The sequence below is a fragment of the Mirounga leonina genome, unplaced genomic scaffold (assembly GCF_011800145.1).
Source record: "Mirounga leonina isolate KUSES-001 unplaced genomic scaffold, KU_Mleo_1.0 Mir_171, whole genome shotgun sequence".
Classification (NCBI taxonomy): Eukaryota; Metazoa; Chordata; class Mammalia; order Carnivora; family Phocidae; genus Mirounga; species Mirounga leonina.
Window position 1 is genome coordinate 11,648,394 of NW_023270436.1, and position 12,211 is coordinate 11,660,604.

Genomic DNA, 12,211 nt, shown 5'->3' on the forward strand with positions numbered 1-12,211 from the left:
GCCAACAGCTTTCAAAGGTTTCGGGGGGTCTACAAAGCCCCTGAAGAATTTGGCTTTGAGAAGTTTCCCCTTCGTTTCTAAATCCGTGGACAGATTAGGCAAAATGGAATCCGTATGTTTCTGATTCATTTACACTTAACTCATCAAAATGTTCCTTTTTATGAGCTATTTGATGTCCAGAAAGCCTTTTGAGTAGATTTTATAAGCCTTTTAAAGACTTTTCTCTTAGAAACAGGCGGTTGCATTTTGCCAAGAATAAACAAACTTGAACCTCAAAAGTGCAGAGCTTGCCAAGGACCCCAATGCCAGAGGGCAAGTGTGCGAAGTCACCCCTTCCTCACTCCTGACACCTTCTTCCATTTCTTCCTTCCCCACCCCTCACCCCCAATTTTGGCCCCTCTGGTTTCTTTGCAGAACTTTTGATCCCAGTTCCGAACATTTGCGCCTCTTTCCAAACCTAGTTCTCTCGTAGCTGCTCACCCTTAGCCAGAGCAGCCCCCAGCCATCCCGGCTCTTGTCTCTTGCTGCCCCATTACCTGCCTGCAGGCAACCCAGAGCACATGAAAAGGTGCAGTTAATTCCCAGTCACTCTGAAATCAATACCCACATGTGCATTCCTCACCTGGCCATGTGCAAAGAGCTCTCATTATTCCATGTGAGTTTTATAACAAGGGCGGGCGGGAGAACCTTTCTGATCCCATGTTATAGTCCAGGAAACTGAGGCTCAGCGGTCCTAAGTGATTGGCTAAGACCACCCGGCTTGAAGGTGCTGAATTCTTCTTGTCTTTGTCCACTCAGGGGGACTTAGAAACAAGAGAAATTGATTTCTTACAGTTCTGGAGGCCAGGATGTCCAAGATCAAGGTGCGGGCAGACAGGGTGTCCGGGGAGGTTTCCTAGTTCATAGATGGCCCTCTTCTTGCTGTGTTCTCACGTGGTGGAAGGGTCAAGGCAGCTCTGAGGGGGTCTTCTGTAAGGGCTCTCATCCCATTCGAGGACTCCACCCTCATGACCTTATCGCTTCTACAGGCTCCGCCTCCTAATATCATCGCACCGGGGATCAGGTTACACGTATGAATTTGCGGGGGACACCAACGTTCCGTCCCTAGCAGTTACAAACTCTTCCGTTCGGTCTGGTTTTGCTGTGCCACGGCGAAGAACGACTCGAAAGGCCATCTACAAAGACTACTGAGGGTCTGATTTTTTCTAGGGTGTCAGAGCTAAAGAAGGACCCTGGGCATCAAAGAGACATTAAGTCTGTCTGCTGTTAAATCCTCACAACGGTCTTGAGGGTCGGCTGGTGTTATTTCTATTACGTAGAAGAGAAAACGGAAGTTCAGAAATCACCTAAGTCATTTATATGACGCCGTGCAGGTAGGCCAATGGGAGAAGGCACTGGGAAGTAGCTTTGGCTGGTCCTGGTTTCCAGAAGATGGTACGGATGCCCCTGGGAGGTGTGGCTAACTCCAGGTCACCCAGGAGCGTGCAAATAAATGATCCCGAACCTCACCGTGAGAGTGTTTCCCCTTTGCAAGCCTCTTTCAGTTCTCCCCAGCACAGAGAAAGTCCCAGTTTGGTGCTGGTGTGTCTTTAACCCTTTCTGTTCCCCACTTTGTCATATAGAGAGAACAGGTATCATGCTGAGAACCTCCCACCAAAAACAATGTGTAGCCAGGATTTATAATAGCTTTGCTTTTACAGCTTTTCTTTCTCGAGGTTCCCTTTCACTTACGAACATGACCCTGGATTTATCCATATCGTAGTGAGATACAATTTCCTTCTAAAAGCATTGACTTAAGATACTTCTTCTTAAGTGAATACATGATTATGCAGATGGTGAATATGGCAAAAATGTTGGAGGTAGCGCTGAAATGACTGATGTTTAGGAAACACACATCGAGTCCATTTTACAGACAGTGAGATCGAGTCCCTAGGGAAATGTCACTGGCTCAAGAGAGAGCGGGAGGGTCAGGGTAAGAACTCAAGTGTTCTGGTCAACTTTGGTAGTTCAGAGCATGTCCTGGATGGCATTTGCTTGGGCATCTTTAAAGTACTCCGGGGTTGTGGTATGCCCGAGTCTTACCACTGATAATTGTCAACGCTTGCCGAATGAGGGAGTGGATAGGCCAGTGAGGGGAGGCATGAATGAATGAATGAAGGACACATTTGATGACCACCTTCCTAATCCATGACTTGAAGAAAGATATCTTAAAAGGGACCAGGCCAGGCTGGGCTGGATCCCAAGTTATCTTAAGTCCTCCAAAATATGGAAGTGCTTCTTTAGTCATAGACCAGTGGTTCTTCACTGAGGGTGAGTTTGCTCCCTCATCTTCTAGGGACATTTGGCAATGTCTGGAGATATTATTGGTTGTCATAATGTGTGTGTGGGGGGGCGGTATGCTACTGCTGTCTAGTGGATACTGGTCATGGATGCTTCTAAACATTCCATGATTCACAGGACAGCCCCCCAACACAGAATTATCTGGCCCAGAATGCCAATAGTGGCCAGGTTGAGAAACTCTGTTATAAGTACCTAGTGGAGTCTTGGAGTCTTGAAGGTAGATTGGGTCTGAGGATGTCTTGAAGTGGTATAGTCTTGCTGAGTCCTTAAAAATACGGTTTTCTTCCTGGCCAGCTGTCATTTAGCAAGACTTCCCAAATTTCACTTCTGCTGATTGGGGCATAGACACGACACACAGATACATATTTATAAAAAAAAGTATCGATCAACACAAGTAGTAATTCATTGATGTGATAATCTTTGACCATCGCTGTGATAGTCCAAAAGTGTGTTTGATTTCTGTATCCACCATTTATACCTGAAATTGCCCGGCAGAAGCTCTGTGGATTTCTGCAAGTTATTTGTTTTGTTTTGTGTCGGAGGGGAGTATTTTTGGTGAAATCTTTTCTAGATAACTTCAAAATTATTTTGCCTGTTAGTGCTTCAGATGCTGCTCAGAATCTAAAGCCTACCGTGTGTCACTCACATCAAAGAACCAACCACTCAGGTGTGCTGATCTGTTTGTGTGTGGAGCTCTTGCCCCAGACCATGTGCTCCGTGAGTGTGTACTATGTCATTCTCAAGGCTGTAGCACCTTGCATCTTGCCAGCCACTGAAGAAGGCATTAGTAAATGTTTGCGAATTATTTAATGAATTTATTTAATGAATTTTAATGAAAATGTTATTTAAATGAATAAATCCTATTTCTTAAGTGGTGATACAAAGTTACGATTTTCTCTTTTATGGATCAAAAAACCGATATTCAGGTGAGTTAAGTTACTTATTCAAGGTCACAGAGCTAGACGCATGGAAGAAGACAGCAGGGAGTGTTACTGATGGGAGTTAACTGGCCTTTCCATCCATCTACAAAGAGCATGTGCCTGGTTCAAGTCTCTGGGAGGTTGAAGTCTGTGTAGCCCATTGGAATATTCATCCATCCTGAGCAGTGAAATCCTCAATAGACAGAGAAAGAACGGAAAAGCAGGAGTGCTTTCTAGGCATTGACCTTGAGGGACCAGAGTCCTGGGTCATACCGAGTGTCTTTGGGGTACTTATTTTCTAAGAACCTCAGTCTCTTGATCCTCCAAAATGGGCACAGAGTATTTGCTTCAGAGGCTTGTCATGAGGGTAAATTGAAGTAATATGAGCAAAACCCAGGTCTCAGGTAGGTGGTAGGAACTCTGAAAAATGTGAGCTCTTAGTCACCTGTGCATGGGTGTAGCATCACCCTTTAAAGAAAGAGAACAACATTTTCCGTTTGTGGGAACTCATAGGAAAATAGCAACTGAGCGGGAGAGAGACTGAGAGCCAGCTTCTCTTCCCCTGGAACACTGTGAAAAATTAGCTCTTTTGCTTAAGAGCACACAGACCCTTGAGAAAAGACATAAAACATGAGCAGAGAGCAGATGCTGGGAAAATGCCATCTTTTTATTGGGACTATTATAGGGAAATATATGAACTGTATAATGCCGTCATAAATACAGTTATTTGTAACGTCAAAGTAGCAATGCCAGCCACAGTGCTTATCTCTTTCATTTTCTTCTCTTGAAATGCTTCATATCCAAGCATAAAATCACAGGAAAATGTGAATACTATTTTCACTCATTAAGGATTCATAGTGATATATTAGCAACGTTACCCTGCATTCTTCGGTATGAGGTTCTTTGCCTCTCTGCAAAAATATTTGTTCTTCTTTTTGTCTAAGTGGCAAAGCTTTTTCATTTAAAAACGTTTGAAAAAGAATGAAGTGCTGGAGTGCGTATCTTGACAAACCATCAAATGGCTCTCAGCCTCCCCCCCGCCCCCCTGCCCCCGCCATTCCCTCTTCCAGTTGGCATGAGAACCTACTGTTTCCACCAAGGAAGCAGGTTGGGAGGAAATCACAACTTATTAGAGCAGAGTTACTGAAGTTGGTTTGAAAAGACAAAATTGTTAATGTGCTTGGTCCTTTTTATGTCTTCTCTTTCTGTTTGTCACATACACACTCACACAGAGTACAGACATCTGGTCGACTCAACTCATGATCTCAGACAGAGACTACGTTTGTGCATCTCAGAACATTTGGTCAACTGTAGAGAGAAAGAGATATGTATACACACACACACACACACACACACACACACACACACCCCCCGCTAGCACCAACCAACACAGGGAAGGGTATCTGGGCTTCTGAAAGATGTTGACCATGTAATAATTTCTAGGAATAGGGACAACACTCCAAAATTCTGGGATGAAAGTAGCTTGTTTCCCTCTGGTTTTCTAAATGTAACATGCGTTTGCCCCCTGCAACTGAATCTGTTTTGGATTTTATTCTAAAATGGAGCAGATTGTCATTTTTTTCCCTAATTTTAAGATTTCTTTTATCCTAGGACAAGGAACTTCGCAAATTAATTTAGCTTGTGCAGGGGAGTTGGTTTTCCTTCAAGTTTTCAGTTCAGTTGTTTAAGACCAGAAGTGGAAATATTGTTTTTATGGACAGAGGAGAGAGGGAAAATGCTGGTAATTGTGTATATGGGTGGATGGGAGGGTGGTGAGCTTAGATGAAATTAATTATAATACCAGAACATCTAAGTTTGAAACAAACAGACAAAAAGAGGCAGGGTTTTCTGTCAGTCTCTCTCTCTGTTTCTCCCTATCTTTCCCCAGGTCCCCATTATGAAAAGCATCATGCTGACTCTGTATAATTTGGAAAATAGACAAAGCACGAAGAAAAAAATTTCACCTATAATCTATCAGTAAGAGACAATCACTCTTAAACATTTTGATTTATTTCCTTCAGGTTGAGATAATGCTGTAGAGACAATTGTGAGTCATTTTTCATCTACTGTCATACCATGAGCATTTTCTCCTTCCATTAAATATTCATTAGAATCATAATTTAAAATGTTTTTGCAATACTTGATTGTACCACGATTTTACCAAACCATTTTTAATTGATGGATATTTAGCTTAAAAAATTGTATTATTATAAACATCAGTGTGATGATCGTCTTTAGGCATAAATCATTGTCCCGATCTGAATTCAAAGACCAAAGAAGTTCAGAATGGCTGGTGCATTGAATGTAAGGGGTGAGACAAAGTTAGACTGGTAGGTAAGAAATAGATCTTGCCAGCCCCAGTGTCCCCTGCTAGGGGTTTTGGACTTTATTCAAATAATAATAATAGTCATGATGATGGTGAACATAATAAAACAGGTAGTATTCAGTGAGTCCTTGCTGCTCACTAGACACTTTCCCTAGTAGTTTTTTTTTTTTTTTTTAAGATTTTATTTATTTACGAGAGAGAGAATGAGAGACAGAGAGCATGAGAGGGAGGAGGGTCAGAGGGAGAAGCAGACTCCCCGCTGAGCAGGGAGCCTGATGCGGGACTCGATCCCGGGACTCCGGGATCATGACCTGAGCCGAAGGCAGTTGCTTAACCAACTGAGCCACCCAGGCGCCCCTCCCTAGTAGTTTTTATCCATTGCATCCTTTGATCTTTGCAACAACCCTGAGCCATAGGGAGGGATTGTAAAACTGAAGTGCAAGAAGTCAAGCCATCTGGCCAAGGTCATAAGGCTGGAGGGAACCCGGACAGTAGAGCTGACATAATTCACCATTTTGGCCCATTCCCTTGTAGCAATAGGGAGCCACTGAAGAATTTTGGGTGGGAGGTGGGGCCATGATGAATGGATTTGCATATTTAAAAGTCTTGCTCTGTCTGTAGTGAGGAGAAGGGATGGAGGAATGAAGCTTGGGAAAAGGTAAGATCAGATCCAAGAGACGGATGGAGGTAGTGAAAGCTGGTGGCAGTGGGGACAGATGGAAGTGGATGGATATGAGGAATGTTTGGGAGGTTGGGCTGATAAGACTTAGATCTGGAGACAGAGGCAAGGCAACTTCAAGATGCCTTGCAAATTTGGGCAGCAGGCTGGAGGGTGGGGCACGTGTTGAGATGAAGGCACAGCTGGATGACCTGCCCAAGATCACTTAGCTTTGGAGTCTAGGAGGTGGCATTTTGACAACTGGAGCCAGGAGTCTCTGGTTCTAGAGACGGTCTGGGAGAAGCAAGTTGTGCTGAATGAGAGGCTTTTCAATAAAAGGAGGAGATAAGAACAGAGCCAGCATTTGAGGGTGGAACCTAACAATGCATACTGGAGCATCATCATGTCAGAATGTCGTCCCTTATTTAGAGGGCCTGGAGTACAGAGCCGAGAGACAGCAAGGGATGCCCCATAGCGGCAATCCCCTGCTCAACGTGCACACACCTTCTGTGCATGGGGAAGGGCCAGGAGATGGGAGGAGATGGCAGGTCAGGAGGGGGCTCACCGACTCCAGGAAGTCACTCAGACAGAGGCAACTAACTCTGTTTCGGGGCTTTTGTAAATTCTGTGATGGAGACTTAGGTCTGTTTATTTTGAGGAAACGAGTCCTTACGACAGGTTAGGCCTTTAAATGTAAATCCAATCTGAATACCCGTTCTTCTAGGGAGTACTTCGGGCAAATGAGGTGACAGAATGGGGAAAAAGTAGGGGTTCTGGAGAGGGGCCATTCTAAATTTGAATCCAAGTGGTTCCATTTTTTTTTTTTTTGGTAAGGATGGGAATGGCAGTTTGACTTCCTCGAGCATTCATTTATGTAGCCATAAAACGGGGATAATATGGTTACCCTATAATGAAATACACCGTTGACCCTTGAATAATGTGGGGGTCAAGCTCGCCTTGAAGTTGAATGTCCGAGGATAACTTGACTCCTGGAAAACTTAACTCCTAGTAGCCTACTGTTGACCAGATGCCTTACTGATAATATAAACACTTAATTCACATATATTTTGTATGTTCCATGTGTTGTATACTGTATTCTTACAAACAAGTAAGCAAGAGAAAAGAAAATGTTATTAGGAAAATCGTAAGGAAGAGAAAATATATTTACAGTGCTGTACTGTCTTTGTAGAAAAAAGTCTGTAAGTGGAGCACACAGTTCAAATCTGTGTTGTTCAAGGGTCAATTATATCTGTATCTGTATCTCTATCTATATATCTATATCTGTATAACCATAGGGCTTGTGATATATAAAATACATGAACATGAACTCCATTTTCTTTTCCCTGCTATCTTGACTTGACTTTCTTCTCCACTTTGAAGACCTTGATTCTCCTGTTAGTGTTCCTGGGCTTGTCATTTTGTGGTTCCTAATATGAGGGTTAGCCCCTGCCAGGCTGGTGGATTATCTAATACTTGTGTAGCTCTTTATGATATTTGCATGTAGTGGTCCTTCGCAGAGCTCTTTCACTTCGCAAAGCTCTTTCACTTAACACTTAGGTGTTGAGAACATTTCCATTTAACTGATGAGGAAACTGAGTCTCAGAGAGGTAAAATGACCAGCCCAGACTTCAGAAAAGGTGCAGTGGAAACTTAGACCCGGATTTTGAAAGCTTGGATTCCTTATTCTTTATATAACCCATCCTTCTCTGCGCTCCCAGGGGGAAGGGAAGCCCTGACCTCCAATGCAAACTGTCCCTAAGTTTAAAAATAAAGTACTGTATTTTCCATGACCACAGTCCTCTGTGGCCTGGGAATGGGTTGCACTAGCCAGGATTTCATCCTTATTCCTTCTCACATGCTGGCAATGACCCTTGGAGCTCAGAGATACCAGCTATAATCCAACTAACCACTGAACTTCTATTCCTTCTTTTCCATCAGCCCTCTCTTTTCGGACTCCGAAACCCCACCCCTCCACGAATGTACTTGAGCCTGCAGAGATTGTACACTGTTTGTGTCTACATCTAATGGCCGATGGCCAAGCAACAGGCATCTCAAGATAGAGTGGTTGATATCAAAAACAAAAACAAAACCCGGGGCGCCTGGGTGGCTTGGTCAGTTGAGTGTCTGACTCTTGATTTCAGTTCAGGCTATGATCTCAGGGTCCTGGGATCAAGCCCCAAGTTGGGCTCTGCACTCAGCGGGGAGTCTGGTTGGGATTCTCTCTCTCCCTCTCCCTCTATCCCTCACCCTGCTCACTCTCTGTCTCTCTCAAATGAATAAATAAATCTTTAAAAAAACAAAAACAAAAACAAAACCCAGAAAAGAGGATTTGGAGTTGGTACAACCGGGGCTTTGGAGTTAGATGATCCTGGGGTTGGGTCTGAGCTTTGCCATTCACAGCTGTGTGGCTTTGTGCAACAGTGTTTTGTTTTGTTTTTAAATATTTTATTTATTTATTTAAGAGAGAGAGACAGAGACAGAGAGAGAGAGAGCATGAAGGAAAGTCAGAGGGAGAAACAGACATCCCGTTGAGCAGGAAGCCTGACGCGGGGCTCAATCCCAGGACCCCGAGGTCATGACCTGAGCTGAAGGCAGACGCCTAACGATTGAGCCACCCAGGCGTCCCTTTGTGCAATAGTCTTAACTTCTCTGAGACTCAGTTTCCCTATTCACTAGATTGGAACGTGTAGACTTGCAGAGATTTTCATCTGTTTTGCTCACTCCTGCATCCCCAGGACTGAGAATGGTACCTGAGACATAATAGTTGTTCTGAAAATGTTTGTCAAACAAACTGTTGAATGAATCTGTCAAACAGAACTAATAATAGCTCCTTCCCAGAGGTGTTGGGAGGATGTACCGAGAAGAAGCATGTGTGGTGTGGAGTCTGGCATCCTGCCCCTCCATGAGTGCGCCAGTCATGGTAGCTGGTATCCTCTTTGGAGTAGCATGACATGGTTCCATTATAAAAGCCACATTATAAAAATACAGAATAAGGTGCTTTGTAGGGCTCCTGGGTGGCGCAGTTGGTTGGGCGTCCGCCTCTTGGTTTCGGCTCAGGTCATGATCTCAGGGTGTTGGGATTGAGCCCCACATTGGGCTCCATGCTCAGCACTGAGTCTGCTTAAGACTCTCTCCCTCTGCCCCTCCCTGTGCTCTCTCTCTCAAATAAATAAATAAATCTTAAAAAAAAAAAAAAAGAAGAAGGCACTTTGCTGAAAGTCACCATGGGCAAGGGAGTCAATCGTGGCTGCTGATGTACAGAGAGGAGTGTTCTTGTGAAAGAAGGGAGAGGTCTTGTTCTGTTGCCTCCAGCTCCTATGGCTGGACCACCTCTGCCCCAAGTCCTAGCGAGTTGAAAAAATGTTTTTGAAGTGCACAAGGGAAGAGGCAGGACTTGAGATTTGGCTAGAGGCTCCGTGTAGTTAGAAGGGAGGCTGTTGCAATGGAGGAAACCAGAGAATTCAGTAATTAAAGACCCAACTGCATTTGCAGAAGAGTGCCAAGGATTTGGACTTGGTGTTCAGCCAATTGTCAATTTGGGTAATTGTGCTTTGATGACCTTGAGGTCTCCCTGGGGATTTCAGGAGATATAGTTCTGTCTCACGTCTCCTGAAAGCCCTCAGCTTCTGTGCGGAGGGGCCACGTGGCAACAGTGGGAGGAGAGGTTGGGTTTATCTTTGGGAGAGTCAGTTCCGTTGGTGAGCAAAACCAACACTTGACTCACAACATGGCTTTTGCAACACAACACTACCCTCCAACGCTACCTCATAGTCCAACTCAATGACACCCCTGAACAGACATAGCATTGTGTACCACCACGTCTTCTGAAATGATACCACAGCTCAACATGGCACCAGGGATCAAAATAACATATGGCAACACAAGATTACATGCTGATATTCTCCACTCTGAGAGTCATACAAACCCAACAGTGTCTTGGACACAGCATGCCTCAACACGGTGTCTCATTCAAATGCAGTGTAACTAAGAAATCAGTCTTCAACCCAGTGTGGCTCCCCAAGACAACGATGGCCCAACAACCCCCAAGGTGTCCAATGCTGATTCAGCAAAGCACAATTGGCCCAACGCGATGGAAAGAGAACACCAAATAGAACTATTGCTTTGGAAAACCCAGTCTCTCTCCCAACCACTTTGTGGCCATGTATGACTGGGGTTTTCCCAGCCTTGGAAATGAAGAAACCAAAATCTGCTCCTTTGGATTTGCCAACATGCAATAACTCCTCTGACCTTGACTGTTGTCTTTCTTTCTGCTTGTCCCCTTGGCCACCATTTGGCTTGGCTAACCACGATCGGGATGTTGGTGCCAATTGGGGCCTCGGAGACAGCTCTGAGAGAGAGCGTTGGAGGGAAGGTGCCAGGCCCGGGGAGCGCTGTGGATGGGAGTTCTCGGCATTGCTGGAAAGGGGGGCTGTCCACTGGCAGCTCTGTGTGGTCTGCTCATCCATCCAAGACAAACCCCAAACCCAACACTTGATTTGGCAGATGGGAAAAAATAGAATAAAGTTTGTTCTCTTTTTCAAGGAGTGGACGCAGGGATCCCAGGCTGGGCTTCCAGTGTTGGTCTTTTTCCTTTTTAAACAAACCGCCTGGCTTTTAAGATCTTCAAAATCCCATTAAAGGCTTTTACCCCTTCATATATTGGAGGCGTCTGATGAAAGGGGGTAAGGGGAGGGAAAAGATAATGGGGCCTCAGAGAACAGAGACCAGAGGCCTTAATTTCGCCTGTCTCCCCTGCCGATAATGGTGTTGGATGTAAACACTCCTCTGGTGAATGCTGGATCGTGATTACAGGATGGCTGGGGAAAGAGGAAGTGTTTGCAAACCGCAAGGAGGAATGTCGCCCTTTGAAGGAGTTTGGCATTTATGTTTTGCCCCCTCCACTGTCCCCCCACAACCCTGACCCTACCGCTTTTCTCCACGGCTTTCTTCTCTGGGTTCCTGGTACTGTAAACACAGTGACAGAAATTAGATGTGGGCAAATCTGTTAAACATTTCATGTCGAAGTGGGGCTGGTGTTTGTCTCACTCTGCGGGATATGCGAGACGAAGCTAATAACTTCGTAATGGGTCTTTTGTTTTTGTCTGGGGACCGGTGGGAGGGAAGTGGAGGGCAGGGGCCAGGACTGAGGAGGGGGATGCCGGCTAGAAATTGGGGCCAGACTGCTGTTATGGAAGCAAACCAATCTTCCAGCATGGTGGGGGCCAAGCAGGCAGGGCAAGTTCTCGAACCCCCTTACCCCCCCGCTCGGGGGCCTTCGGGAGGGCAGCCATTGACCACCACCCGGCAGCAGGCTTCTTGCCCCTTGCCTTCTGGGGCACGCTCTCCGGTCTCCCGGTCACAAAGCACCTCTTCTTGACAGCTTCCTGCTGCGGACTTCTGCTACTGCCTTCATTGATTTCATCCATGAAATTCCCAGTGACGTCAATGGGGCTCCATGTGCAGGACACGTGCAATCCATGGGACCATGCAGCGACGCCGGGGAGCAGAGCGTTGGCTCTGTGGATTTTATGCCTACATGTTTTGCTGTCTGGAAACGTCTGCCTGGGATCAAGTTCATGTTCTTAATTCTGCTCAGATGGTTGGGGTGGGAGCCTAGAAACCCACAGCTGGAAGCTCCATCAAGCGGTCCTTTAATTAATTCAATGAATACATATTGAGGGCATGCTATGTGGCTGGTGGGATGAGATGTTGGGGATAGGATGGGGAGGAAGAGGCGCTTGTTGGCCTCTGCTTTCAGGGGAAATGGAGAGTCCAGTGTGTTGCACATTAAGTCAACAGTTTCACAAATGATGATTTAATCATAGCATACTAGGAGCTACAAGGAGAGAGCGAAGCTAGATGGGAAAAAATGGGGTGTCTCATTTAGTCTGGGGGAGGGGGGCAGGTCCAGTGGTCCATTCTTGATCTTTAGTGGGATGGAAGTTTACTCCAGGGATTTGTAACAGG